Source organism: Schistocerca serialis, unplaced genomic scaffold (genome assembly GCF_023864345.2).
Source record: "Schistocerca serialis cubense isolate TAMUIC-IGC-003099 unplaced genomic scaffold, iqSchSeri2.2 HiC_scaffold_1352, whole genome shotgun sequence".
Taxonomy (NCBI): Eukaryota; Metazoa; Arthropoda; class Insecta; order Orthoptera; family Acrididae; genus Schistocerca; species Schistocerca serialis.
The window spans coordinates 4,125,837-4,152,368 of record NW_026047572.1 but is presented as its reverse complement, the minus strand read 5'-3'; positions in this window follow the sequence as shown (position 1 = coordinate 4,152,368).

The following is a 26,532-nucleotide window of genomic DNA, read 5'->3' as shown; positions in this document are numbered from 1 at the left end:
CGTCAGGCTTGCGGATTCCCTCAGGTGTTCGGAGGTGGGGCTCCACAGACACATTGAAGCCCCTCTGCGCGAGTCCACGGGCGACATAGCGCACGATCGCGTCGTGCCGCTTGACCCGGGACCCGTGCGTCCTGAAGCAAGCCTGTAACACGTGGTTGGCGGTCTCCACGGCCTGGCAGCCCGCGCGGCATCTGGTGTCCGCCTCACGCCCGCGACTGCGCCGTGCCTTCGTGGGGAAGGCGTTGATGCGGGCGCGGAGAGCGTCAATGAAGTTACGCCCAGATAGCAGGCGACTGGTGTCAGCGACCCACTGGTGTTGCCCCTTGACGGCGGCGGAAGATGACAGCGCCGCACCGTCAAAGGCAACATGCAGGCGCGCGGCCCACATTTCTCCAACCTGCGTCGACGATTTGAGGAGGTGGCCCTCCCACATAAGATGCCGCTCCAGCACCTCAATCTCACGCTGCACCTCGTCCCGGCCTGCACCGTCGGAGGCTGGCCCAATCTTCTTCAACGCCAGGAGACGGGACCGGCGAAGTGTTGGCCCCATCCATCGGCATGATGGGATGCCGAGGCCTCCCTGGGCTACAGGAGCGTGGAAGTAGCCCAGGGGAGTGTCCGCCGGAAGGCGGAACCATCTCCTGACGGCGGCCCTGATGGTAACGTCTGCCGCTTTCAAGGCACCCACTCGGGTGCGGCTGAGGGCCAGCCCATGGTACAGGCCAGGCAGAAGTATGTTGGTGAGGGCGTGGAGGCGCTGTTGCGGCTTGAGCGGAGCTCGGGAGATGACGTCCAGCTGCTCCACCAGGTGGCGTCGTGGGTTGAAAACGCAGCGACCAGCGGTGGAAAATTGCAGTCCCAGGTACCGGAAGGTTTCACCCACACGTAGGGCGGGCACGGTGGCGTTGCCCGCTTTGAAGGTAACGTCGGCGTCGACCTTCACCTTCTTGTCGCGCCCAGACGCGACTAAGGCGAGGGTGAAACACTTCCGGGCGTTGATCTGCAGCCCCAGATGGGCGAGGGCTGCGACGGCTGCGTCGATGAGGGACTGCAAGCCCCTCGCGGTCGATGCAAACAGCAGGACGTCATCTGCGTAGGCCGCAGCGTTAACTCTGCGACCGAGGATCCGAGCTCCGATGTGGGAGGGAAGTTGACTCAAAACATAGTCCACCGCAAAATTGAAAAGGAGGGGGGAGAGGGGGTCGCCCTGACGCACACCCCTTGCCGGCTGCAGGGGCACGCCCACGTCGGCGCCGCCCGCTATCACCGTCGTGCTACCCTCGTAACAACTCTCGACGTACTCAATAAAGCAATCCGGCAGGCCATGAGCCCTCAGCACGGGGCGGAGGGCAGCATGGTCCACCGAATCGAACGCTTTAGAGACGTCGATCGATGCCACAAAAACAGAGCGACAGGAGCGGACTGCGTCGGTGAGAGCAGTGTCCAAGATGAAGGTGTTTTCCAACATCCCATCCCGGGGGATGAATGCCCGCTGACGTTCGTCCACAGCACATGCACGCATCAGGCGTGACGCGAGAACCTTGTGAAAGGTCCGCGCCAGCACCGAGCAGACCGTAATGGGGCGAAAGTCAGCGGGGGATGTTGGTGCAGCCGTTTTGGGGAGAAGTGACGTCCGCGCGCGAAGCAGACGCTCAGGGAGGGCGCGGGCCAGGAGGAAGAGGTTCAAGAGTTTCACCAGGACTTCATGCGGCAGTCGCCGCAGCTCCGCTGGAGTAAGGCCGTCCGGCCTGGCTGCCGATCCCCTGGGCGGCAAGGCAGCAGCGACCTCCTCACGTGTGACCGGCCCCCATAGGCACTCAGGAGCGACAGGCTCCGAGTGCGGGAGAAGGCGGTCACGGATGAAGCCAGCGGTGGAGATCGGCTTCTTAGTGAAGAGGTCCGCCCAGAAGTCCAGCAGACCGGGGATGTCGGGTGGCGACTGCAGCAGGGTGCCGTCCGGCAGGCCGCGCACGCAACGTGCACGCGACCTACGGTAGGCGTCCTGTGTCCGCGCGTACTCCCAGCGGCGCCGCTTGCGCTTCTGCAGCGGCGGGGCGGCAGGCGGCCGCTTGGATGATTGGCGCGGCCGCTTCGTCCTGGTGTTCGTCCTCTCCCCCCTGGACCCGACCGACGCAAGGGCATCCGGGAGCATGCCCAGGATGACATCAGGCGGCGTGCCCCGCCCCAGACCAATGACTCGGTCTAGAGCAGAGAAACGCTGGGCGGAAGCAGGCAGCTCCGCGAGATGCTCCCAGATGGCAGCGTCAGTCGGCCCCTCCACAGGCGGCCCGGTGGCGTCGGCCGCGAAGTCCGCAGCTGCGTCGCGGGACGGCGCAGCGCCATCGCCCGCGTCCGGCGGCTGCGTCGCCGCTCCCCGGCGGGACGCCGGCTCTTCCCCCCGACCGATCTCAAGTGCCTCCATGAATTCGCGGACAAGCTGCTTGTGGGCAGCTTGCCGCCGTCGGCACTTAATTGCCTCGAGCGTTCGGTCGGGGAACATCCTGATCAGCTCTTGGTTGACAAAGAAGAACCGTGCGTCCCTCTCGAGGAACAGCTCCGCCTCCGCTTTGGCGAGCGAAAGGACTTCTTCTTCCGCCCACCTCGCGCGGTGCCTCTCCGTGACGATCTCCGCGTTGGCGGCTGCCGGGTGTTGGCGGCAGCGGTGGACCCCGAGACCGTTCTTCGTGGTAAATGTGCGGTGGCACTCACTGCAAGCAAAAGGAGCTACACAAACTATCGCATTTTCGTCACGGCCGGTTGGCCGGATAGGTGCTGGGGTAGCTGGGGTGGCACCTTCAGCGGAAGGGCCACCATCTCTTCTTTCTTGTCATAGTTACAGAGCCATTTTGAACCATTTTGTCTGAGCTACCTTAACGAAAATATCCTCGAGTTTTCAAAAAAATTTTTACATGGTGACTAGGCATTTGGCTACCTTAAGGCAGTCATAGCACCCCAGCCTGCTGCTCCCACTTTTCTAAGCCCTTTCTCTCTATCATTCTTGCTATGGCTGTCCAACAGAACCGATGTGCCACTATATGTCCACGTTAACGTCGTCTCTGTTACTCCCACTACGAGTCTCTCGAGTTAGCAAATGTACCTCGCCGGATGACGAGGCATTTGGCTACCTTATAAGCGTCATAGTTACTGCAGCCAGCTGCTCCCCCTTCTTTGAATCTTTCCTGTCTTTAATTCGTACTGTGGTCAGCCCTGCAAAAGCGATACGCCACCACCTGTATATGTTACCGTTGTCTGAGTTACTTCGACGACGATTTCCTCGAGTTTTCAAATAAATTTCGCCGAGTGACGAGGCATTTGGCTACCTTAAGAGAGTCATAGTTACTGCTGCCAGCTGCTCGACCTACTTGCATTCTTTCCACTCATTAATTATTACTGTGGTCAGTCCTGCAGGAGCAATATGCCACTACATGTAAACCTTAACGTTGTCTGAGCTACCTTATCGAAGATATCCTCGAGTTTTCAACAAAAAATTTCACATGGTGACGATTCATTTGGCTACCTTAAGAGAGTCATAGTACTCCTGCCTGCTGCACCCACTTTTCTAAGCCCATTCTCTCTATCATTCTTGCTATGGCCTGTCCTACGGAACCGATGTGCCACTATATGTCCACGTTAACGTCGTCACTGTTACTCCCACTACGAGTCTCTCGAGTTAGCAAATGTACCTCGCCGGATGACGAGGCATTTGGCTACCTTAAGAGAGTCATAGTTACTGCAGCCAGCTGCTCCCCATTCTTTGAATCTTTCCTCTCTTTAATTCGTACTGTGGTCAGTCCTGCAGAGCGATACGCCACCACCTGTGCATGTTACCGTTGTCTGATTTACTTCAACGACGATTTCCTCGAGTTTTCAAATAAATCTCGCCGAGTGACGAGGCATTTGGCTACCTTAAGAGAGTCATAGTTACTGCTGCCAGCTGCTCGACCTACTTTCTTTCTTTCCACTCTTCAATTATTACTGTGGTCAGTCCTGCAGGAGCAATATGCCACTACATGTAAACCTTAACGTTGTCTGAGCTACCTTATCGTAGATATCCTCGAGTTTTCCAAAAAAATTTCTCATGGTGATGAGGCATTTGGCTACCTTAAGAGAGTCATAGTACTCCTGCCTGCTGCTCCCACTTTTCTAAGCCCATTCTCTCTATCATTCTTGCTATGGCCTGTCCTACGGAACCGATGTGCCACTATATGTCCACGTTAACGTCGTCACTGTTACACCCACTACGAGTCTCTCGAGTTAGCAAATGCACCTCGGCAGATGACGAGGCATTTGGCTACCTTAAGAGAGTCATAGTTACTGCAGCCAGCTCCTCCCCCTTCTTTGATACTTTATTCTCTTTAATTCGTACTGTGGTCAGCCCTGCAAAAGCGATACGCCACCACCTGTATATGTTACCGTTGTCTGAGTTACTTCGACGACGATTTCCTCGAGTTTTCAAATAAATTTCGCCGAGTGACGAGGCATTTGGCTACCTTAAGAGAGTCATAGTTACTGCTGCCAGCTGCTCGACCTACTTGCATTCTTTCCACTCATTAATTATTACTGTGGTCAGTCCTGCAGGAGCAATATGCCACTACATGTAAACCTTAACGTTGTCTGAGCTACCTTAACGAGGATACTCTCGAGTTTTCAAAAAAAATTTCACATGGTGACGAGGCATTTGGCTGCCTTAAGAGAGTCATAGTACCCCTGCCTGCTGCTCCCACTTTTCTAAGCCCATTCTCTCTATCATTCTTGCTATGGCTGTCCTACAGAACCGATGTGCCACTATATGTCCTTGTTAACGTCGTCACTGTTACTCCCACCACGAGTCTCTAGAGTTAGCAAATGTACCTCGCCGGGTGACGAGGCATTTGGTTACCTTAAGAGAATCATAGTTACTGCATCCAGCTGCTCCCCCTTCTTTGAATCTTTCCTCCCTTTATATCGTACTGTGGTCAGTCCTACAGAGCGATACGCCACCACCTGTGCATGTTACCGTTGTCTGATTTACTTCAACGACGATTTCCTCGAGTTTTCAAATAAGTCTCGCCGAGTGACGAGGCATTTGGCTACCTTAAGAGAGTCATAGTTACTGCTGCCAGCTGCTCGACCTACTTTCTTTCTTTCCACTCTTCAATTATTACTGTGGTCAGTCCTGCAGGAGCAATATGCCACTACATGTAAACCTTAACGTTGTCTGAGCTACCTTATCGAAGATATCCTCGAATTTTCAAAAAAAATTTCACATGGTGACGAGGCATTTGGCTACCTTAAGAGAGTCATAGTACTCCTGCCTGCTGCTCCCACTTTTCTAAGCCCATTCTCTCTATCATTCTTGCTATGGCCTGTCCTACGAAACAGATGTGCCACTATATGACCACGTTAACGTCGTCACTGTTACACCCACTACGAGTCTCTCGAGTTAGCAAATGCACCTCGCCAGATGACGAGGCATTTGGCTACCTTAAGAGCGTCACAGTTACTCCAGCCAGCTGCTCCCCCTTCTTTGAATCTTTCCTCTCTTTAATTCGTACTGTGGTCAGTCCTGCAGAGCGATACGCCACCACCTGTGCATGTTACCGTTGTCTGATTTACTTCAACGACGATTTCCTCGAGTTTTCAAATAAATCTCGCCGAGTGACGAGGCATTTGGCTACCTTAAGAGAGTCATAGTACTCCTGCCTGCTGCTCCCACTTTTCTAAGCCCATTCTCTCTATCATTCTTGCTATGGCCTGTCCTACGGAACCGATGTGCCACTATATGTCCACGTTAACGTCGTCACTGTTACTCCCACTACGAGTCTCTCGAGTTAGCAAATGTACCTCGCCGGATGACGAGGCATTTGGCTACCTTAAGAGAGTCATAGTTACTGCAGCCAGCTGCTCCCCATTCTTTGAATCTTTCCTCTCTTTAATTCGTACTGTGGTCAGTCCTGCAGAGCGATACGCCACCACCTGTGCATGTTACCGTTGTCTGATTTACTTCAACGACGATTTCCTCGAGTTTTCAAATAAATCTCGCCGAGTGACGAGGCATTTGGCTACCTTAAGAGAGTCATAGTTACTGCTGCCAGCTGCTCGACCTACTTTCTTTCTTTCCACTCTTCAATTATTACTGTGGTCAGTCCTGCAGGAGCAATATGCCACTACATGTAAACCTTAACGTTGTCTGAGCTACCTTATCGTAGATATCCTCGAGTTTTCCAAAAAAATTTCTCATGGTGATGAGGCATTTGGCTACCTTAAGAGAGTCATAGTACTCCTGCCTGCTGCTCCCACTTTTCTAAGCCCATTCTCTCTATCATTCTTGCTATGGCCTGTCCTACGGAACCGATGTGCCACTATATGTCCACGTTAACGTCGTCACTGTTACACCCACTACGAGTCTCTCGAGTTAGCAAATGCACCTCGGCAGATGACGAGGCATTTGGCTACCTTAAGAGAGTCATAGTTACTGCAGCCAGCTCCTCCCCCTTCTTTGATACTTTATTCTCTTTAATTCGTACTGTGGTCAGCCCTGCAAAAGCGATACGCCACCACCTGTATATGTTACCGTTGTCTGAGTTACTTCGACGACGATTTCCTCGAGTTTTCAAATAAATTTCGCCGAGTGACGAGGCATTTGGCTACCTTAAGAGAGTCATAGTTACTGCTGCCAGCTGCTCGACCTACTTGCATTCTTTCCACTCATTAATTATTACTGTGGTCAGTCCTGCAGGAGCAATATGCCACTACATGTAAACCTTAACGTTGTCTGAGCTACCTTAACGAGGATACTCTCGAGTTTTCAAAAAAAATTTCACATGGTGACGAGGCATTTGGCTGCCTTAAGAGAGTCATAGTACCCCTGCCTGCTGCTCCCACTTTTCTAAGCCCATTCTCTCTATCATTCTTGCTATGGCTGTCCTACAGAACCGATGTGCCACTATATGTCCTTGTTAACGTCGTCACTGTTACTCCCACCACGAGTCTCTAGAGTTAGCAAATGTACCTCGCCGGGTGACGAGGCATTTGGTTACCTTAAGAGAATCATAGTTACTGCATCCAGCTGCTCCCCCTTCTTTGAATCTTTCCTCCCTTTATATCGTACTGTGGTCAGTCCTACAGAGCGATACGCCACCACCTGTGCATGTTACCGTTGTCTGATTTACTTCAACGACGATTTCCTCGAGTTTTCAAATAAGTCTCGCCGAGTGACGAGGCATTTGGCTACCTTAAGAGAGTCATAGTTACTGCTGCCAGCTGCTCGACCTACTTTCTTTCTTTCCACTCTTCAATTATTACTGTGGTCAGTCCTGCAGGAGCAATATGCCACTACATGTAAACCTTAACGTTGTCTGAGCTACCTTATCGAAGATATCCTCGAATTTTCAAAAAAAATTTCACATGGTGACGAGGCATTTGGCTACCTTAAGAGAGTCATAGTACTCCTGCCTGCTGCTCCCACTTTTCTAAGCCCATTCTCTCTATCATTCTTGCTATGGCCTGTCCTACGAAACAGATGTGCCACTATATGACCACGTTAACGTCGTCACTGTTACACCCACTACGAGTCTCTCGAGTTAGCAAATGCACCTCGCCAGATGACGAGGCATTTGGCTACCTTAAGAGCGTCACAGTTACTCCAGCCAGCTGCTCCCCCTTCTTTGAATCTTTCCTCCATTTAAATCGTTATGTGCTCAGTCCAGCAGAAGCGATACGCCACCACCTGTCCATGTTACCGTTGTCTGAGTTACCTCAACAACGATTTCCTCGAGTTTTCAAATAAATTTCGCCGAGTGACGAGGTATTTGGCTCCCTTAAGAGAGTCATAGTTACTGTTGCCAGCTGCTCGACCTACCTTCTTTCTTTCCACTCTTTAATTACTACTGTGGTCAGTCCTGCAGGAGCAATATGCCACTACATGTAAACCTTAACGTTGTCTGAGCTACCTCTTCGAAGATATCCTCGAGTTTTCAACAAAAAATGTCACATGGTGACGATTCATTTGGCTACCTTAAGAGAGTCATAGTACTCCTGCCTTCTGCACCCACTTTTCTAAGCCCACTCTCTCTATCATTCTTGCTATGGCCTGTCCTACGGAACCGATGTGCCACTATATGTCCACGTCAACGTCGTCACTGTTACTCCCACTACGAGTCTCTCGAGTTAGCAAATGTACCTCGCCGGATGACGAGCCATTTGGCTACCTTAAGAGAGTCATAGTTACTGCAGCCAGCTGCTCCCCCATCTTTGCATCTTTCCTCTCTTTTATTCGTACCTTGGTGTCCTGCAGAAGCGATACGCCACCACCTGTCCATGTTACCGTTGTCTGAGTTACTTCAACGACGATTTCCTCGACTTTTCAAATAAATTTCGCCGAGTGACGAGGCATTTGGCTACCTTAAGAGAGTCATAGTTACTGCAGCCAGCTGCTCCCCCTTCTTTGAATCTTTCCTCCCTTTAAATCGTACTGTGGTCAGTCCTGCAGAGCGATACGCCACCACCTGTGCATGTTACCGTTGTCTGATTTACTTCAACGACGATTTCCTCGTGTTTTCGAATAAATCTCGCCGAGTGACGAGGCATTTGGCTACCTTAAGAGAGTCATAGTTACTGCTGACAGCTGCTCGACCTACTTTCTTTCTTTCCACTCTTTAATTATTACTGTGGTCAGTCCTGCAGGAGCAATATGCCACTACATGTAAACCTTAACGTTGTCTGAGCTACCTTATCGAAGATATCCTCGAGTTTTCAAAAAAAATTTTAAATGGTGACGAGGCATTTGGCTACCTTAAGGGAGTCATAGTACCCCTGCCTGCTGCTCCCACTTTTCTAAGCCCTTTCTCTCTATCATTCTTGCTATGGCTGTCCTACAGAACCGATGTGCCACTATATGTCCACGTTAACGTCGTCTCTGTTACTCCCACTACGAGTCTCTCGAGTTAGCAAATGTACCTCGCCGGATGACGAGGCATTTGGCTACCTTAAGAGCGTGATAGTTACTGCAGGTAGCTGCTCCCCTTCTTTGAATCTTTCCTCTCTTTAATTCGTACCTTGGTGTCCTGCAGAAGCGATACGCCACCACCTGTCCATGATACCGTTGTCTGAGTTACTTCAACGACGATTTCCTCGAGTTTTCAAATAAATTTCGCCGAGTGACGAGGCATTTGGCTACCTTAAGAGAATCATAGTTACTGCTGCTAGCTGCTCGACCTACTTTCTTTCTTTCCACTCTTTAATTATTACTGTGGTCAGTCCTGCAGGAGCAATATGCCACTACACGAAAACCTTAACGTTGTCTGAGCTACCTTAACGAAAATATCCTCGAGTTTTCAAAAAAAATTTTACAAGGTGACGAGGCATTTGGTTACCTTAAGGGAGTCATAGTACCCCTGCCTGCTGCTCCCACTTTTCTAAGCCCTTTCTCTCTATCATTCTTGCTATGGCTGTCCTACAGAACCGATGTGCCACTATATGTCTACGTTAACGTCGTCTCTGTTACTCCCACTACGAGTCTCTCGAGTTAGCAAATGTACCTCGCCGGATGACGAGGCATTTGGCTACCTCATAAGCGTCATAGTTACTGCAGCCAGCTGCTCCCCCTTCTTTGAATCTTTCCTCCATTTAAATCGTTATGTGGTCAGTCCTGCAGAAGCGATTCGCCACCACCTGTCCATGTTACCGTTGTCTGAGTTACCTCAACAACGATTTCCTCGAGTTTTCAAATAAATTTCGCCGAGTGACGAGGCATTTGGCTACCTTAAGAGAGTCATAGTTACTGTTGCCAGCTGCTCGACCTACCTTCTTTCTTTCCACTCTTTAATTATTACTGTGGTCAGTCCTGCAGGAGCAATGTGCCACTACATGTAAACCTTAACGTTGATGGAGCTACCTTATCGAAGATATCCTCGAGTTTTCAACAAAAAATTTCACATGGTGACGATTCATTTGGCTACCTTAAGAGAGTCATAGTACTCCTGCCTGCTGCTCCCACTTTTCTAAGCCCATTCTCTCTATCATTCTTGCTATGGCCTGTCCTACGGAACCGATGTGCCACCATATGTCCACGTTAACGTCGTCACTGTTACTCCCACTACGAGTCTCTCGAGTTAGCAAATGTACCTCGCCGGATGACGAGGCATTTGGCTACCTTAAGAGAGTCATAGTTACTGCAGCCAGCTGCTCCCCCTTCTTTGAATCTTTCCTCTCTTTAAATCGTACCTTGGTGTCCTGCAGAAGCGATACGCCACCACCTGTCCATGTTACCGTTGTCTGAGTTACTTCAACGACGATTTTCTCGAGTTTTCAAATAAATTTCGCCGAGTGACGAGGCATTTGGCTACCTTAAGAGAGTCATATTTACTGTTGCCAGCTGCTCGACCTACTTTCTTTCTTTCCACTCTTTAATTATTACTGTGGTCAGTCCTGCAGGAGCAATATGCCACTACATGAAAACCTTAACGTTGTCTGAGCTACCTTAACGAAAATATCCTCGAGTTTTCAAAAAAAATTTACATGGTGACGAGGCATTTGGCTACCTTAAGGGAGTCATAGTACCCCTGCCTGCTGCTCCCACTTTTCTAAGCCCATTCTCTCTATCATTCTTGCTATGGCTGTCCTACAGAACCGATGTGCCACTATATGTCCACGTTAACGTCGTCTCTGTTACTCCCACTACGAGTCTCTCGAGTTAGCAAATGTACCTCGCCGGATGACGAGGCATTTGGCTACCTTATAAGCGTTATAGTTACTGCAGCCAGCTGCTCCCCCTTCTTTGAATCTTTCCCGTCTTTAATTCGTACTGTGGTCAGTCCTGCAGAAGCGATACGCCACCACCTGTCCATGTTACCGTTGTCTGAGTTACTTCAACAACGATTTCCTCGAGTTTTCAAATAAATTTCGCCGAGTGACGAGGCATTTGGCTACATTAAGAGAGTCATAGTTACTGCAGCCAGCTGCTCCCACTTCTTTGAATCTTTCCTCCCTTTAAATCGTACTGTGGCCAGTCCTGCAGAGCGATACGCCACCACCTGTGCATGTTACCGTTGTCTGATTTACTTCAACGACGATTTCCTCGAGTTTTCAAATAAATCTCGCCGAGTGACGAGTCATTTGGCTACCTTAAGAGAGTCATAGTTACTGTTGCCAGCTGCTCGACCTACTTTCTTTATTTCCACTCTTTAATTATTACAGTGGTCAGTCCTGCAGGAGCAATATGCCACTACATGTAAACCTTAACGTTGTCTGAGCTACCTCATCGAAGATATCCTCGAGTTTTCAAAAAAAAATGTCACATGGTGACGAGGCATTTAACTACCTTAAGAGAGTCATAGTATCCCTGCCTGCTGCTCCCACTTTTCTAAGCCCATTCTCTCTATCACTCTTGCTATGGCCTGTCCTACGGAACCGATGTGCCACTATATGTCCACGTTAACGTCGTCACTGTTACTCCCACTACGAGTCTCTCGAGTTAGCAAATGTACCTCGCCGGATGACGAGCCATTTGACTACCTTAAGAGAGTCATAGTTACTGCAGCCAGCTGCTCCCCCTTCTTTGAATCTTTCCTCTCTTTAATTCGTACTGTGGTGTCCTGCAGAAACGATACGCCACCACCTGTCCATGTTACCGTTGTCTGAGTTACTTCAATGACGATTTCCTCGAGTTTTCAAATAAATTTCGCCGAGTGACGAGGCATTTGGCTACCTTAAGAGAGTCATAGTTACTGCTGCCAGCTGCTCGACCTACTTTCGTTCTTCCACTCATTAATTATTACTGTGGTCAGTCCTGCAGGAGCAATATGCCACTACATGTATACCTTAACGATGTCTGAGCTACCTTAACGAAGATATTCTCGAGTTTTCAAAAAAAATTTCACATGGTGACGAGGCATTTGGCTACCTTAAGGGAGTCATAGTACCCCTGCCTGCTGCTCCCACTTTTCTAAGCCCATTCTCTCTATCACTCTTGCTATGGCCTGTCCTACGGAACCGATGTGCCACTATATGTCCACGTTAACGTCGTCACTGTTACTCCCACTACGAGTCTCTCGAGTTAGCAAATGTACCTCGCCGGATGACGAGCCATTTGACTACCTTAAGAGAGTCATAGTTACTGCAGCCAGCTGCTCCCCCTTCTTTGAATCTTTCCTCTCTTTAATTCGTACTGTGGTGTCCTGCAGAAACGATACGCCACCACCTGTCCATGTTACCGTTGTCTGAGTTACTTCAATGACGATTTCCTCGAGTTTTCAAATAAATTTCGCCGAGTGACGAGGCATTTGGCTACCTTAAGAGAGTCATAGTTACTGCTGCCAGCTGCTCGACCTACTTTCGTTCTTTCCACTCATTAATTATTACTGTGGTCAGTCCTGCAGGAGCAATACGCCACTACATGTATACCTTAACGTTGTCTGAGATACCTTGACGAAGATATTCTCGAGTTTTCAAAAAAAATGTAACATGGTGACGTGGCATTTGGCTACCTTAAGGGAGTCATAGTACCCCTGCCTGCTGCTCCCACTTTTCTAAGCCCTTTCTCTCTATCATTCTTGCTATGGCTGTCCTACGGAACCGATGTGCCACTATATGTCCACGTCAACGTCGTCTCTGTTACTCCCACTACGAGTCTCTCGAGTTAGCAAATGTACCTCGCCGGATGACGAGGCATTTGGCTACCTTAAGAGCGTCATAGTTACAGCAGCCAGCTGCTCCCCCTTCTTTGAATGTTTCCTGTCTTTAATTCGTACTGTGGGCAGTCCTGCAGAAGCGATACGCCACCACCTGTCCATGTTACCGTTGTCTGAGTTACCTCAACAACGATTTCCTCGAGTTTTCAAATAAATTTCGCCGAGTGACGAGGCATTTGGCTACCTTAAGAGAGTCATAGTTACTGCTGCCAGCTGCTCGACCTACTTTCTTTTTTCCACTCATTAATTATTACTGTGGTCAGTCCTGCAGGAGCAATATGCCACTACATGTATACCTTAACGTTGTCTGAGCTACCTTAACGAAGATATTCTCGAGTTTTCAAAAAAAATTTCACATGGTGACGAGGCATTTGGCTACCTTAAGGGAGTCATAGTACCCCTGCCTGCTGCTCCCACTTTTCTAAGCCCATTCTCTCTATCACTCTTGCTATGGCCTGTCCTACGGAACCGATGTGCCACTATATGTCCACGTTAACGTCGTCACTGTTACTCCCACTACGAGTCTCTCGAGTTAGCAAATGTACCTCGCCGGATGACGAGCCATTTGACTACCTTAAGAGAGTCATAGTTACTGCAGCCAGCTGCTCCCCCTTCTTTGAATCTTTCCTCTCTTTAATTCGTACTGTGGTGTCCTGCAGAAACGATACGCCACCACCTGTCCATGTTACCGTTGTCTGAGTTTCTTCAATGACGATTTCCTCGAGTCTTCAAATAAATTTCGCCGAGTGACGAGGCATTTGGCTACCTTAAGAGAGTCATAGTTACTGCTGCCAGCTGCTCGACCTACTTTCGTTCTTTCCACTCATTAATTATTACTGTGGTCAGTCCTGCAGGAGCAATACGCCACTACATGTAAACCTTAACGTTGTCTGAGCTACCTCTTCGAAGATATCCTCGAGTTTTCAACAAAAAATGTCACATGGTGACGATTCATTTGGCTACCTTAAGAGAGTCATAGTACTCCTGCCTTCTGCACCCACTTTTCTAAGCCCACTCTCTCTATCATTCTTGCTATGGCCTGTCCTACGGAACCGATGTGCCACTATATGTCCACGTCAACGTCGTCACTGTTACTCCCACTACGAGTCTCTCGAGTTAGCAAATGTACCTCGCCGGATGACGAGGCATTTGGCTACCTTAAGAGAGTCATAGTTACTGCAGCCAGCTGCTCCCCCATCTTTGCATCTTTCCTCTCTTTAATTCGTACCTTGGTGTCCTGCAGAAGCGATACGCCACCACCTGTCCATGTTACCGTTGTCTGAGTTACTTCAACGACGATTTCCTCGACTTTTCAAATAAATTTCGCCGAGTGACGAGGCATTTGGCTACCTTAAGAGAGTCATAGTTACTGCAGCCAGCTGCTCCCCCTTCTTTGAATCTTTCCTCCCTTTAAATCGTACTGTGGTCAGTCCTGCAGAGCGATACGCCACCACCTGTGCATGTTACCGTTGTCTGATTTACTTCAACGACGATTTCCTCGTGTTTTCAAATAAATCTCGCCGAGTGACGAGGCATTTGGCTACCTTAAGAGAGTCATAGTTACTGCTGACAGCTGCTCGACCTACTTTCTTTCTTTCCACTCTTTAATTACTACTGTGGTCAGTCCTGCAGGAGCAATATGCCACTACATGTAAACCTTAACGTTGTCTGAGCTACCTTATCGAAGATATCCTCGAGTTTTCAAAAAAAATTTTAAATGGTGACGAGGCATTTGGCTACCTTAAGGGAGTCATAGTACCCCTGCCTGCTGCTCCCACTTTTCTAAGCCCTTTCTCTCTATCATTCTTGCTATGGCTGTCCTACAGTACCGATGTGCCACTATATGTCCACGTTAACGTCGTCTCTGTTACTCCCACTACGAGTCTCTGGAGTTAGCAAATGTACCTCGCCGGATGACGAGGCCTTTGGCTACCTTAAGAGCGTCATAGTTACTGCAGGCAGCTGCTCCCCCTTCTTTGAATCTTTCCTCTCTTTAATTCGTACCTTGGTGTCCTGCAGAAGCGATACGCCACCACCTGTCCATGATACCGTTGTCTGAGTTACTTCAACGACGATTTCCTCGAGTTTTCAAATAAATTTCGCCGAGTGACGAGGCATTTGGCTACCTTAAGAGAATCATAGTTACTGCTGCTAGCTGCTCGACCTACTTTCTTTCTTTCCACTCTTTAATTATTACTGTGGTCAGTCCTGCAGGAGCAATATGCCACTACACGAAAACCTTAACGTTGTCTGAGCTACCTTAACGAAAATATCCTCGAGTTTTCAAAAAAAATTTTACAAGGTGACGAGGCATTTGGTTACCTTAAGGGAGTCATAGTACCCCTGCCTGCTGCTCCCACCTTTCTAAGCCCTTTCTCTCTATCATTCTTGCTATGGCTGTCCTACAGAACCGATGTGCCACTATATGTCCACGTTAACGTCGTCTCTGTTACTCCCACTACGAGTCTCTCGAGTTAGCAAATGTACCTCGCCGGATGACGAGGCATTTGGCTACCTCATAAGCGTCATAGTTACTGCAGCCAGCTGCTCCCCCTTCTTTGAATCTTTCCTCCATTTAAATCGTTATGTGGTCAGTCCTGCAGAAGCGATACGCCACCACCTGTCCATGTTACCGTTGTCTGAGTTACCTCAACAACGATTTCCTCGAGTTTTCAAATAAATTTCGCCGAGTGACGAGGCATTTGGCTACCTTAAGAGAGTCATAGTTACTGTTGCCAGCTGCTCGACCTACCTTCTTTCTTTCCACTCTTTAATTATTACTGTGGTCAGTCCTGCAGGAGCAATATGCCACTACATGTAAACCTTAACGTTGATGGAGCTACCTTATCGAAGATATCCTCGAGTTTTCAACAAAAAATTTCACATGGTGACGATTCATTTGGCTACCGTAAGAGGGTCATAGTACTCCTGCCTGCTGCTCCCACTTTCCTAAGCCCATTCTCTCTATCATTCTTGCTATGGCCTGTCCTACGGAACCGATGTGCCACCATATGTCCACGTTAACGTCGTCACTGTTACTCCCACTACAAGTCTCTCGAGTTAGCAAATGTACCTCGCCGGATGACGAGGCATTTGGCTACCTTAAGAGAGTCATAGTTACTGCAGCCAGCTGCTCCCCCTTCTTTGAATCTTTCCTCTCTTTAAATCGTACCTTGGTGTCCTGCAGAAGCGATACGCCACCACCTGTCCATGTTACCGTTGTCTGAGTTACTTCAACGACGATTTTCTCGAGTTTTCAAATAAATTTCGCCGAGTGACGAGGCATTTGGCTACCTTAAGAGAGTCATAGTTACTGCAGCCAGCTGCTCCCCCTTCTTTGAATCTTTCCTCCCTTTAAATCGTACTGTGGCCAGTCCTGCAGAGCGATACGCCACCACCTGTGCATGTTACCGTTGTCTGATTTACTTCAACGACGATTTCCTCGAGTTTTCAAATAAATCTCGCCGAGTGACGAGTCATTTGGCTACCTTAAGAGAGTCATAGTTACTGTTGCCAGCTGCTCGACCTACTTTCTTTATTTCCACTCTTTAATTATTACAGTGGTCAGTCCTGCAGGAGCAATACGCCACTACATGTATACCTTAACGTTGTCTGAGATACCTTGACGAAGATATTCTCGAGTTTTCAAAAAAAATGTCACATGGTGACGTGGCATTTGGCTACCTTAAGGGAGTCATAGTACCCCTGCCTGCTGCTCCCACTTTTCTAAGCCCTTTCTCTCTATCATTCTTGCTATGGCTGTCCTACGGAACCGATGTGCCACTATATGTCCACGTCAACGTCGTCTCTGTTACTCCCACTACGAGTCTCTCGAGTTAGCAAATGTACCTCGCCGGATGACGAGGCATTTGGCTACCTTAAGAGCGTCTTAGTTACAGCAGCCAGCTGCTCCCCCTTCTTTGAATGTTTCCTGTCTTTAATTCGTACTGTGGGCAGTCCTGCAGAAGCGATACGCCACCACCTGTCCATGTTACCGTTGTCTGAGTTACCTCAACAACGATTTCCTCGAGTTTTCAAATAAATTTCGCCGAGTGACGAGGCATTTGGCTACCTTAAGAGAGTCATAGTTACTGCTGCCAGCTGCTCGACCTACTTTCTTTCTTTCCACTCTTTAATTATTACTGTGGTCAGTCCTGCAGGAGCAATATGCCACTACATGTAAACCTTAACGTTGTCTGAGCTACCTTATCGAAGATATCCTCGAGTTTTCAAAAAAAATTTTACATGGTGACGAGGCATTTGGCTACCTTAAGGGAGTCATAGTACCCCTGCCTGCTGCTCCCACTTTTCTAAGCCCTTTCTCTCTATCATTCTTGCTATGGCTGTCCTACAGAACCGATGTGCCACTATATGTCCACGTCAACGTCGTCACTGTTACTCCCACTACGAGTCTCTCGAGTTAGCAAATGTACCTCGCCGGATGACGAGGCATTTGGCTACCTTAAGAGAGTCATAGTTACTGCAGCCAGCTGCTCCCCCATCTTTGCATCTTTCCTCTCTTTAATTCGTACCTTGGTGTCCTGCAGAAGCGATACGCCACCACCTGTCCATGTTACCGTTTTCTGAGTTACCTCAACAACGATTTCCTCGAGTTTTCAAATAAATTTCGCCGAGTGACGAGGCATTTGGCTACCTTAAGAGAGTCATAGTTACTGTTGCCAGCTGCTCGACCTACCTTCTTTCTTTCCACTCTATAATTATTACTGTGGTCAGTCCTGCAGGAGCAATATGCCACTACATGTAAACCTTAACGTTGTCTGAGCTACCTCTTCGAAGATATCCTCGAGTTTTCAACAAAAAATGTCACATGGTGACGATTCGTTTGGCTACCTTAAGAGAGTCATAGTACTCCTGCCTTCTGCACCCACTTTTCTAAGCCCACTCTCTCTATCATTCTTGCTATGGCCTGTCCTACGGAACCGATGTGCCACTATATGTCCACGTCAACGTCGTCACTGTTACTCCCACTACGAGTCTCTCGAGTTAGCAAATGTACCTCGCCGGATGACGAGGCATTTGGCTACCTTAAGAGAGTCATAGTTACTGCAGCCAGCTGCTCCCCCATCTTTGCATCTTTCCTCTCTTTAATTCGTACCTTGGTGTCCTGCAGAAGCGATACGCCACCACCTGTCCATGTTACCGTTGTCTGAGTTACTTCAACGACGATTTCCTCGACTTTTCAAATAAATTTCGCCGAGTGACGAGGCATTTGGCTACCTTAAGAGAGTCATAGTTACTGCAGCCAGCTGCTCCCCCTTCTTTGAACCTTTCCTCCCTTTAAATCGTACTGTGGTCAGTCCTGCAGAGCGATACGCCACCACCTGTGCATGTTACCGTTGTCTGATTTACTTCAACGACGACTTCCTCGTGTTTTCAAATAAATCTCGCCGAGTGACGAGGCATTTGGCTACCTTAAGAGAGTCATTGTTACTGCTGACAGCTGCTCGACCTACTTTCTTTCTTTCCACTCTTTAATTATTACTGTGGTCAGTCCTGCAGGAGCAATATGCCACTACATGTAAACCTTAACGTTGTCTGAGGTACCTTATCGAAGATATCCTCGAGTTTTCAAAAAAAAATATTAAATGGTGACGAGGCATTTGGCTACCTTAAGGGAGTCATAGTACCCCTGCCTGCTGCTCCCACTTTTCTAAGCCCTTTCTCTCTATCATTCTTGCTATGGCTGTCCTACAGAACCGATGTGCCACTATATGTCCACGTTAACGTCGTCTCTGTTACTCCCACTACGAGTCTCTCGAGTTAGCAAATGTACCTCGCCGGATGACGAGGCATTTGGCTACCTCATAAGCGTCATAGTTACTGCAGCCAGCTGCTCCCCCTTCTTTGAATCTTTCCTCCATTTAAATCGTTATGTGGTCAGTCCTGCAGAAGCGATACGCCACCACCTGTCCATGTTACCGTTGTCTGAGTTACCTCAACAACGATTTCCTCGAGTTTTCAAATAAATTTCGCCGAGTGACGAGGCATTTGGCTACCTTAAAAGAGTCATAGTTACTGTTGCCAGCTGCTCGACCTACCTTCTTTCTTTCCACTCTTTAATTATTACTGTGGTCAGTCCTGCAGGAGCAATATGCCACTACATGTAAACCTTAACGTTGATGGAGCTACCTTATCGAAGATATCCTCGAGTTTTCAACAAAAAATTTCACATGGTGACGATTCATTTGGCTACCTTAAGAGAGTCATAGTACTCCTGCCTGCTGCTCCCACTTTTCTAAGCCCATTCTCTCTATCATTCTTGCTATGGCCTGTCCTACGGAACCGATGTGCCACCATATGTCCACGTTAACGTCGTCACTGTTACTCCCACTACGAGTCTCTCGAGTTAGCAAATGTACCTCGCCGGATGACGAGGCATTTGGCTACCTTAAGAGAGTCATAGTTACTGCAGCCAGCTGCTCCCCCTTCTTTGAATCTTTCCTCTCTTTAAATCGTACCTTGGTGTCCTGCAGAAGCGATACGCCACCACCTGTCCATGTTACCGTTGTCTGAGTTACTTCAACGACGATTTTCTCGAGTTTTCAAATAAATTTCGCCGAGTGACGAGGCATTTGGCTACCTTAAGAGAGTCATAGTTACTGCTGCCAGCTGCTCGACCTACTTTCTTTCTTTCCACTCTTTAATTATTACTGTGGTCAGTCCTGCAGGAGCAATATGCCACTACATGAAAACCTTAACGTTGTCTGAGCTACCTTAACGAAAATATCCTCGAGTTATCAAAAAAAATTTACATGGTGACGAGGCATTTGGCTACCTTAAGGGAGTCATAGTACCCCTGCCTGCTGCTCCCACTTTTCTAAGCCCATTCTCTCTATCATTCTTGCTATGGCTGTCCTACAGAACCGATGTGCCACTATATGTCCACGTTAACGTCGTCTCTGTTACTCCCACTACGCGTCTCTTGAGTTAGCAAATGTACCTCGCCGGATGACGAGGCATTTGGCTACCTTATAAGCGTCATAGTTACTGGAGCCAGCTGCTCCCCCTTCTTTGAATCTTTCCTCCATTTAAATCGTTATGTGGTCAGTCCTGCAGAAGCGATACGCCACCACCTGTCCATGTTACCGTTGTCTGAGTTACTTCAACAACGATTTCCTCGAGTTTTCAAATAAATTTCGCCGAGTGACGAGGCATTTGGTTACCTTAAGAGAGTCATAGTTACTGCAGCCAGCTGCTCCCCGTTCTTTGAATCTTTCCTCCCTTTAAATCGTACTGTGGCCAGTCCTGCAGAGCGATACGCCACCACCTGTGCATGTTACCGTTGTCTGATTTACTTCAACGACGATTTCCTCGAGTTTTCAAATAAATCTCGCCGAGTGACGAGTCATTTGGCTACCTTAAGAGAGTCATAGTTACTGTTGCCAGCTGCTCGACCTACTTTCTTTATTTCCACTCTTTAATTATTACAGTGGTCAGTCCTGCAGGAGCAATATGCCACTACATGTAAACCTTAACGTTGTCTGAGCTACCTCATCGAAGATATCCTCGAGTTTTCAAAAAAAAATGTCACATGGTGACGAGGCATTTAACTACCTTAAGAGAGTCATAGTATCCCTGCCTGCTGCTCCCACTTTTCTAAGCCCATTCTCTCTATCACTCTTGCTATGGCCTGTCCTACGGAACCGATGTGCCACTATATGTCCACGTTAACGTCGTCACTGTTACTCCCACTACGAGTCTCTCGAGTTAGCAAATGTACCTCGCCGGATGACGAGCCATTTGTCTACCTTAAGAGAGTCATAGTTACTGCAGCCAGCTGCTCCCCCTTCTTTGAATCTTTCCTCTCTTTAATTCGTACTGTGGTGTCCTGCAGAAACGATACGCCACCACCTGTCCATGTTACCGTTGTCTGAGTTACTTCAATGACGATTTCCTCGAGTTTTCAAATAAATTTCGCCGAGTGACGAGGCATTTGGCTACCTTAAGAGAGTCATAGTTACTGCTGCCAGCTGCTCGACCTACTTTCGTTCTTTCCACTCATTAATTATTACTGTGGTCAGTCCTGCAGGAGCAATACGCCACTACATGTATACCTTAACGTTGTCTGAGATACCTTGACGAAGATATTCTCGAGTTTTCAACAAAAAATGTCACATGGTGACGATTCATTTGGCTACCTTAAGAGAGTCATAGTACTCCTGCCTTCTGCACCCTCTTTTCTAAGCCCACTCTCTCTATCATTCTTGCTATGGCCTGTCCTACGGAACCGATGTGCCACTATATGTCCACGTCAACGTCGTCACTGTTACTCCCACTACGAGTCTCTCGAGTTAGCAAATGTACCTCGCCGGATGACGAGGCATTTGGCTACCTTAAGAGAGTCATAGTTACTGCAGCCAGCTGCTCCCCCATCTTTGCATCTTTCCTCTCTTTAATTCGTACCTTGGTGTCCTGCAGAAGCGATACGCCACCACCTGTCCATGTTACCGTTGTCTGAGTTACTTCAACGACGATTTCCTCGACTTTTCAAATAAATTTCGCCGAGTGACGAGGCATTTGGCTACCTTAAGAGAGTCATAGTTACTGCAGCCAGCTGCTCCCCCTTCTTTGAATCTTTCCTCCCTTTAAATCGTACTGTGGTCAGTCCTGCAGAGCGATACGCCACCACCTGTGCATGTTACCGTTGTCTGATTTACTTCAACGACGATTTCCTCGTGTTTTCAAATAAATCTCGCCGAGTGACGAGGCATTTGGCTACCTTAAGAGAGTCATAGTTACTGCTGACAGCTGCTCGACCTACTTTCTTTCTTTCCACTCTTTAATTATTACTGTGGTCAGTCCTGCAGGAGCAATATGCCACTACATGTAAACCTTAACGTTGTCTGAGCTACCTTATCGAAGATATCCTCGAGTTTTCAAAAAAAATTTTAAATGGTGACGAGGCATTTGGCTACCTTAAGGGAGTCATAGTACCCCTGCCTGCTGCTCCCACTTTTCTAAGCCCTTTCTCTCTATCATTCTTGCTATGGCTGTCCTACAGAACCGATGTGCCACTATATGTCCACGTTAACGTCGTCTCTGTTACTCCCACTACGAGTCTCTCGAGTTAGCAAATGTACCTCGCCGGATGACGAGGCATTTGGCTACCTCATAAGCGTCATAGTTACTGCAGCCAGCTGCTCCCCCTTCTTTGAATCTTTCCTCCATTTAAATCGTTATGTGGTCAGTCCTGCAGAAGCGATACGCCACCACCTGTCCATGTTACCGTTGTCTGAGTTACCTCAACAACGATTTCCTCGAGTTTTCAAATAAATTTCGCCGAGTGACGAGGCATTTGGCTACCTTAAGAGAGTCATAGTTACTGTTGCCAGCTGCTCGACCTACCTTCTTTCTTTCCACTCTTTAATTATTACTGTGGTCAGTCCTGCAGGAGCAATATGCCACTACATGTAAACCTTAACGTTGATGGAGCTACCTTATCGAAGATATCCTCGAGTTTTCAACAAAAAATTTCACATGGTGACGATTCATTTGGCTACCTTAAGAGAGTCATAGTACTCCTGCCTGCTGCTCCCACTTTTCTAAGCCCATTCTCTCTATCATTCTTGCTATGGCCTGTCCTACGGAACCGATGTGCCACCATATGTCCACGTTAACGTCGTCACTGTTACTCCCACTACGAGTCTCTCGAGTTAGCAAATGTACCTCGCCGGATGACGAGGCATTTGGCTACCTTAAGAGAGTCATAGTTACTGCTGCCAGCTGCTCGACCTACTTTCTTTCTTTCCACTCTTTAATTATTACTGTGGTCAGTCCTGCAGGAGCAATATGCCACTACATGAAAACCTTAACGTTGTCTGAGCTACCTTAACGAAAATATCCTCGAGTTTTCAAAAAAAATTTACATGGTGACGAGGCATTTGGCTACCTTAAGGGAGTCATAGTACCCCTGCCTGCTGCTCCCACTTTTCTAAGCCCATTCTCTCTATCATTCTTGCTATGGCTGTCCTACAGAACCGATGTGCCACTATATGTCCACGTTAACGTCGTCTCTGTTACTCCCACTACGAGTCTCTCGAGTTAGCAAATGTACCTCGCCGGATGACGAGGCATTTGGCTACCTTATAAGCGTTATAGTTACTGCAGCCAGCTGCTCCCCCTTCTTTGAATCTTTCCCGTCTTTAATTCGTACTGTGGTCAGTCCTGCAGAAGCGATACGCCACCACCTGTCCATGTTGCCGTTGTCTGAGTTACTTCAACAACGATTTCCTCGAGTTTTCAAATAAATTTCGCCGAGTGACGAGGCATTTGGTTACCTTAAGAGAGTCATAGTTACTGCAGCCAGCTGCTCCCCCTTCTTTGAATCTTTCCTCCCTTTAAATCGTACTGTGGAGAGTCCTGCAGAGCGATACGCCACCACCTGTGCATGTTACCGTTGTCTGATTTACTTCAACGACGATTTCCTCGAGTTTTCAAATAAATCTCGCCGAGTGACGAGTCATTTGGCTACCTTAAGAGAGTCATAGTTACTGCTGCCAGCTGCTCGACCTACTTTCTTTTTTCCACTCATTAATTATTACTGTGGTCAGTCCTGCAGGAGCAATATGCCACTACATGTATACCTTAACGTTGTCTGAGCTACCTTAACGAAGATATTCTCGAGTTTTCAAAAAAAATTTCACATGGTGACGAGGCATTTGGCTACCTTAAGGGAGTCATAGTACCCCTGCCTGCTGCTCCCACTTTTCTAAGCCCTTTCTCTCTATCATTCTTGCTATGGCTGTCCTACAGAACCGATGTGCCACTATATGTCCACGTTAACGTCGTCTCTGTTACTCCCACTACGAGTCTCTCGAGTTAGCAAATGTACCTCGCCGAATGACGAGGCATTTGGCTACATTAAGAGCGTCATAGTTACTGCAGGCAGCTTCTCCCCCTTCTTTGAATCTTTCCTCTCTTTAATTCGTACCTTGGTGTCCAGCAGAAGCGATACGCCACCACCTGTCCATGTTAGCGTTGTCTGAGTTACTTCAACAACGATTTCCTCGAGTTTTCAAATAAATTTCGCCGAGTGACGAGGCATTTGGCTACCTTAAGAGAGTCATAGTTACGGCTGCCAGCTGCTCGACCTACTTTCTTTCTTTCCACTCTTTAATTATTACTGTGGTCAGTCCTGCAGGAGCAATATGCCACTACATGTAAACCTTAACGTTGTCTGAGCTACCTTATCGAAAATATCCCCGAGTTTTCAAAAAAAAATTTTACATGGTGAGGATTCATTTGGCTACCTTAAGGGAGTCATAGTACCCCTGCCTGCTGCTCCCACTTTTCTAAGCCCTTTCTCTCTATCATTCTTGCTATGGCTGTCCTACAGAACCGATGTGCCACTATATGTCCACGTTAACGTCGTCTCTGTTACTCCCACTACGAGTCTCTCGAGTTAGCAAATGTACCTCGCCGGATGACGAGGCATTTGGCTACCTTAAGAGCGTCATAGTTACTGCAGGCAGCTGCTCCCCCTTCTTTGAATCTTTCCTCTCTTTAATTCGTACCTTGGTGTCCTGCAGAAGCGATACGCCACCACCTGTCCATGTTACCGTTGTCTGAGTTACTTCAACGACGATTTCCTCGAGTTTTCAAATAAATTTCGCCGAGTGACGAGGCATATGGCTACCTTAAGAGAGTCATAGTTACTGCTGCCAGCTGCTCGACCTACTTTCTTTCTTTCCACTCATTAATTATTACTGTGGTCAGTCCTGCAGGAGCAATATGCCACTACATGTATACCTTAACGTTGTCTTAGCTACCTTAACGAAGATATTCTCGAGTTTTCAAAAAAAATTTAACATGGTGACGAGGCATTTGGCTACCTTAAGAGAGTCATAGTACCCCTGCCTGCTGCTCCCACTTTTCTGAGCCCTTTCTCTCTATCATTCTTGCTATGGCTGTCCTACAGAACCGATGTGCCACTATATGTCCAAGTTAACGTCGTCTCTGTTACTCCCACAACGAGTCTCTCGAGTTAGCAAATGTACCTCGCCGGATGACGAGGCATTTGGCTACCTTAAGAGCGTCACAGTTACTGCAGCCAGCTGCTCCCCCTTCTTTGAATGTTTCCTGTCTTTAATTCGTACTGTGAGCAGTCCTGCAGAAGCGATACGCCACCACCTGTCCATGTTACCGTTGTCTGAGTTACCTCAACAACGATTTCCTCGAGTTTTCAAATAATTTTCGCCGAGTGACGAGGCATTTGGCTACCTTAAGAGAGTCATAGTTACTGCTGCCAGCTGCTCGACCTACTTTCTTTCTTTCCACTCATTAATTATTACTGTGGTCAGTCCTGCAGGAGCAATATGCCACTACATGTATACCTTAACGATGTCTGAGCTACCTTAACGAAGATATTCTCGAGTTTTCAAAAAAAATTTAACATGGTGACGAGGCATTTGGCTACCTTAAGAGAGTCATAGTACCCCTGCCTGCTGCTCCCACTTTTCTAAGCCCTTTCTCTCTATCATTCTTGCTATGGCTGTCCTACAGAACCGATGTGCCACTATATGTCCAAGTTAACGTCGTCTCTGTTACTCCCACTACGAGTCTCTCGAGTTAGCAAATGTTCCTCGCCGGATGACGAGGCATTTGGCTACCTTAAGAGCGTCACAGTTACTGCAGCCAGCTGCTCCCCCTTCTTTGAATGTTTCCTGTCTTTAATTCGTACTGTGAGCAGTCCTGCAGAAGCGATACGCCACCACCTGTCCATGTTACCGTTGTCTGAGTTACCTCAACAACGATTTCCTCGAGTTTTCAAATAAATTTCGCCGAGTGACGAGGCATTTGGCTACCTTAAGAGAGTCATAGTTACTGCTGCCAGCTGCTCGACCTACTTTCTTTCTTTCCACTCATTAATTATTACTGTGGTCAGTCCTGCAGGAGCAATATGCCACTACATGTATACCTTAACGTTGTCTGAGCTACCTTATCGAAGATATCCTCGAGTTTTCAAAAAAAATTTTACATGGTGACGAGGCATTTGGCTACCTTAAGGGAGTCATAGTACCCCTGCCTGCTGCTCCCACTTTTCTAAGCCCATTCTCTCTATCATTCTTGCTATGGCCTGTCCTACGGAACCGATGTGCCACTATATGTCCACGTTAACGTCGTCACTGTTACTCCCACTACGAGTCTCTCGAGTTAGCAAATGTACCTCGCCGGATGACGAGCCATTTGACTACCTTAAGAGAGTCATAGTTACTGCAGCCAGCTGCTCCCCCTTCTTCGAATCTTTCCTATCTTTAATTCGTACCTTGGTGTCCTGCAGAAGCGATACGCCACCACCTGTCCATGTTACCGTTGTCTGAGTTACCTCAACAACGATTTCCTCGAGTTTTCAAATAAATTTCGCCGAGTGACGAGGCATTTGGCTACCTTAAGAGAGTCATAGTTACTGCAGCCAGTTGCTCCCCCTTCTTTGAATCTTTCCTCCTTTTAAATCGTACTGTGGTCAGTCCTGCAGAGCGATTCGCCACCACCTGTGCATGTTACCGTTGTCTGATTTACTTCAACGACGATTTGCTCGAGTTTTCAAATAAATCTCCCCGAGTGACGAGGCATTTGGCTACCTTAAGAGAGTCATAGTTACTGCTGCCAGCTGCTCGACCTACTTTCTTTCTTTCCACTCTTTAATTATTACTGTGGTCAGTACTGCAGGAGCAATATGCCACTACATGTAAACCTTAACGTTGTCTGAGCTACCTTATCGAAGATATCCTCGAGTTTTCAAAAAAAATTTTACATGGTGACGAGGCATTTGGCTACCTTAAGGGAGTCATAGTACCCCTGCCTGCTGCTCCCACTTTTCTGAGCCCTTTCTCTCTATCATTCT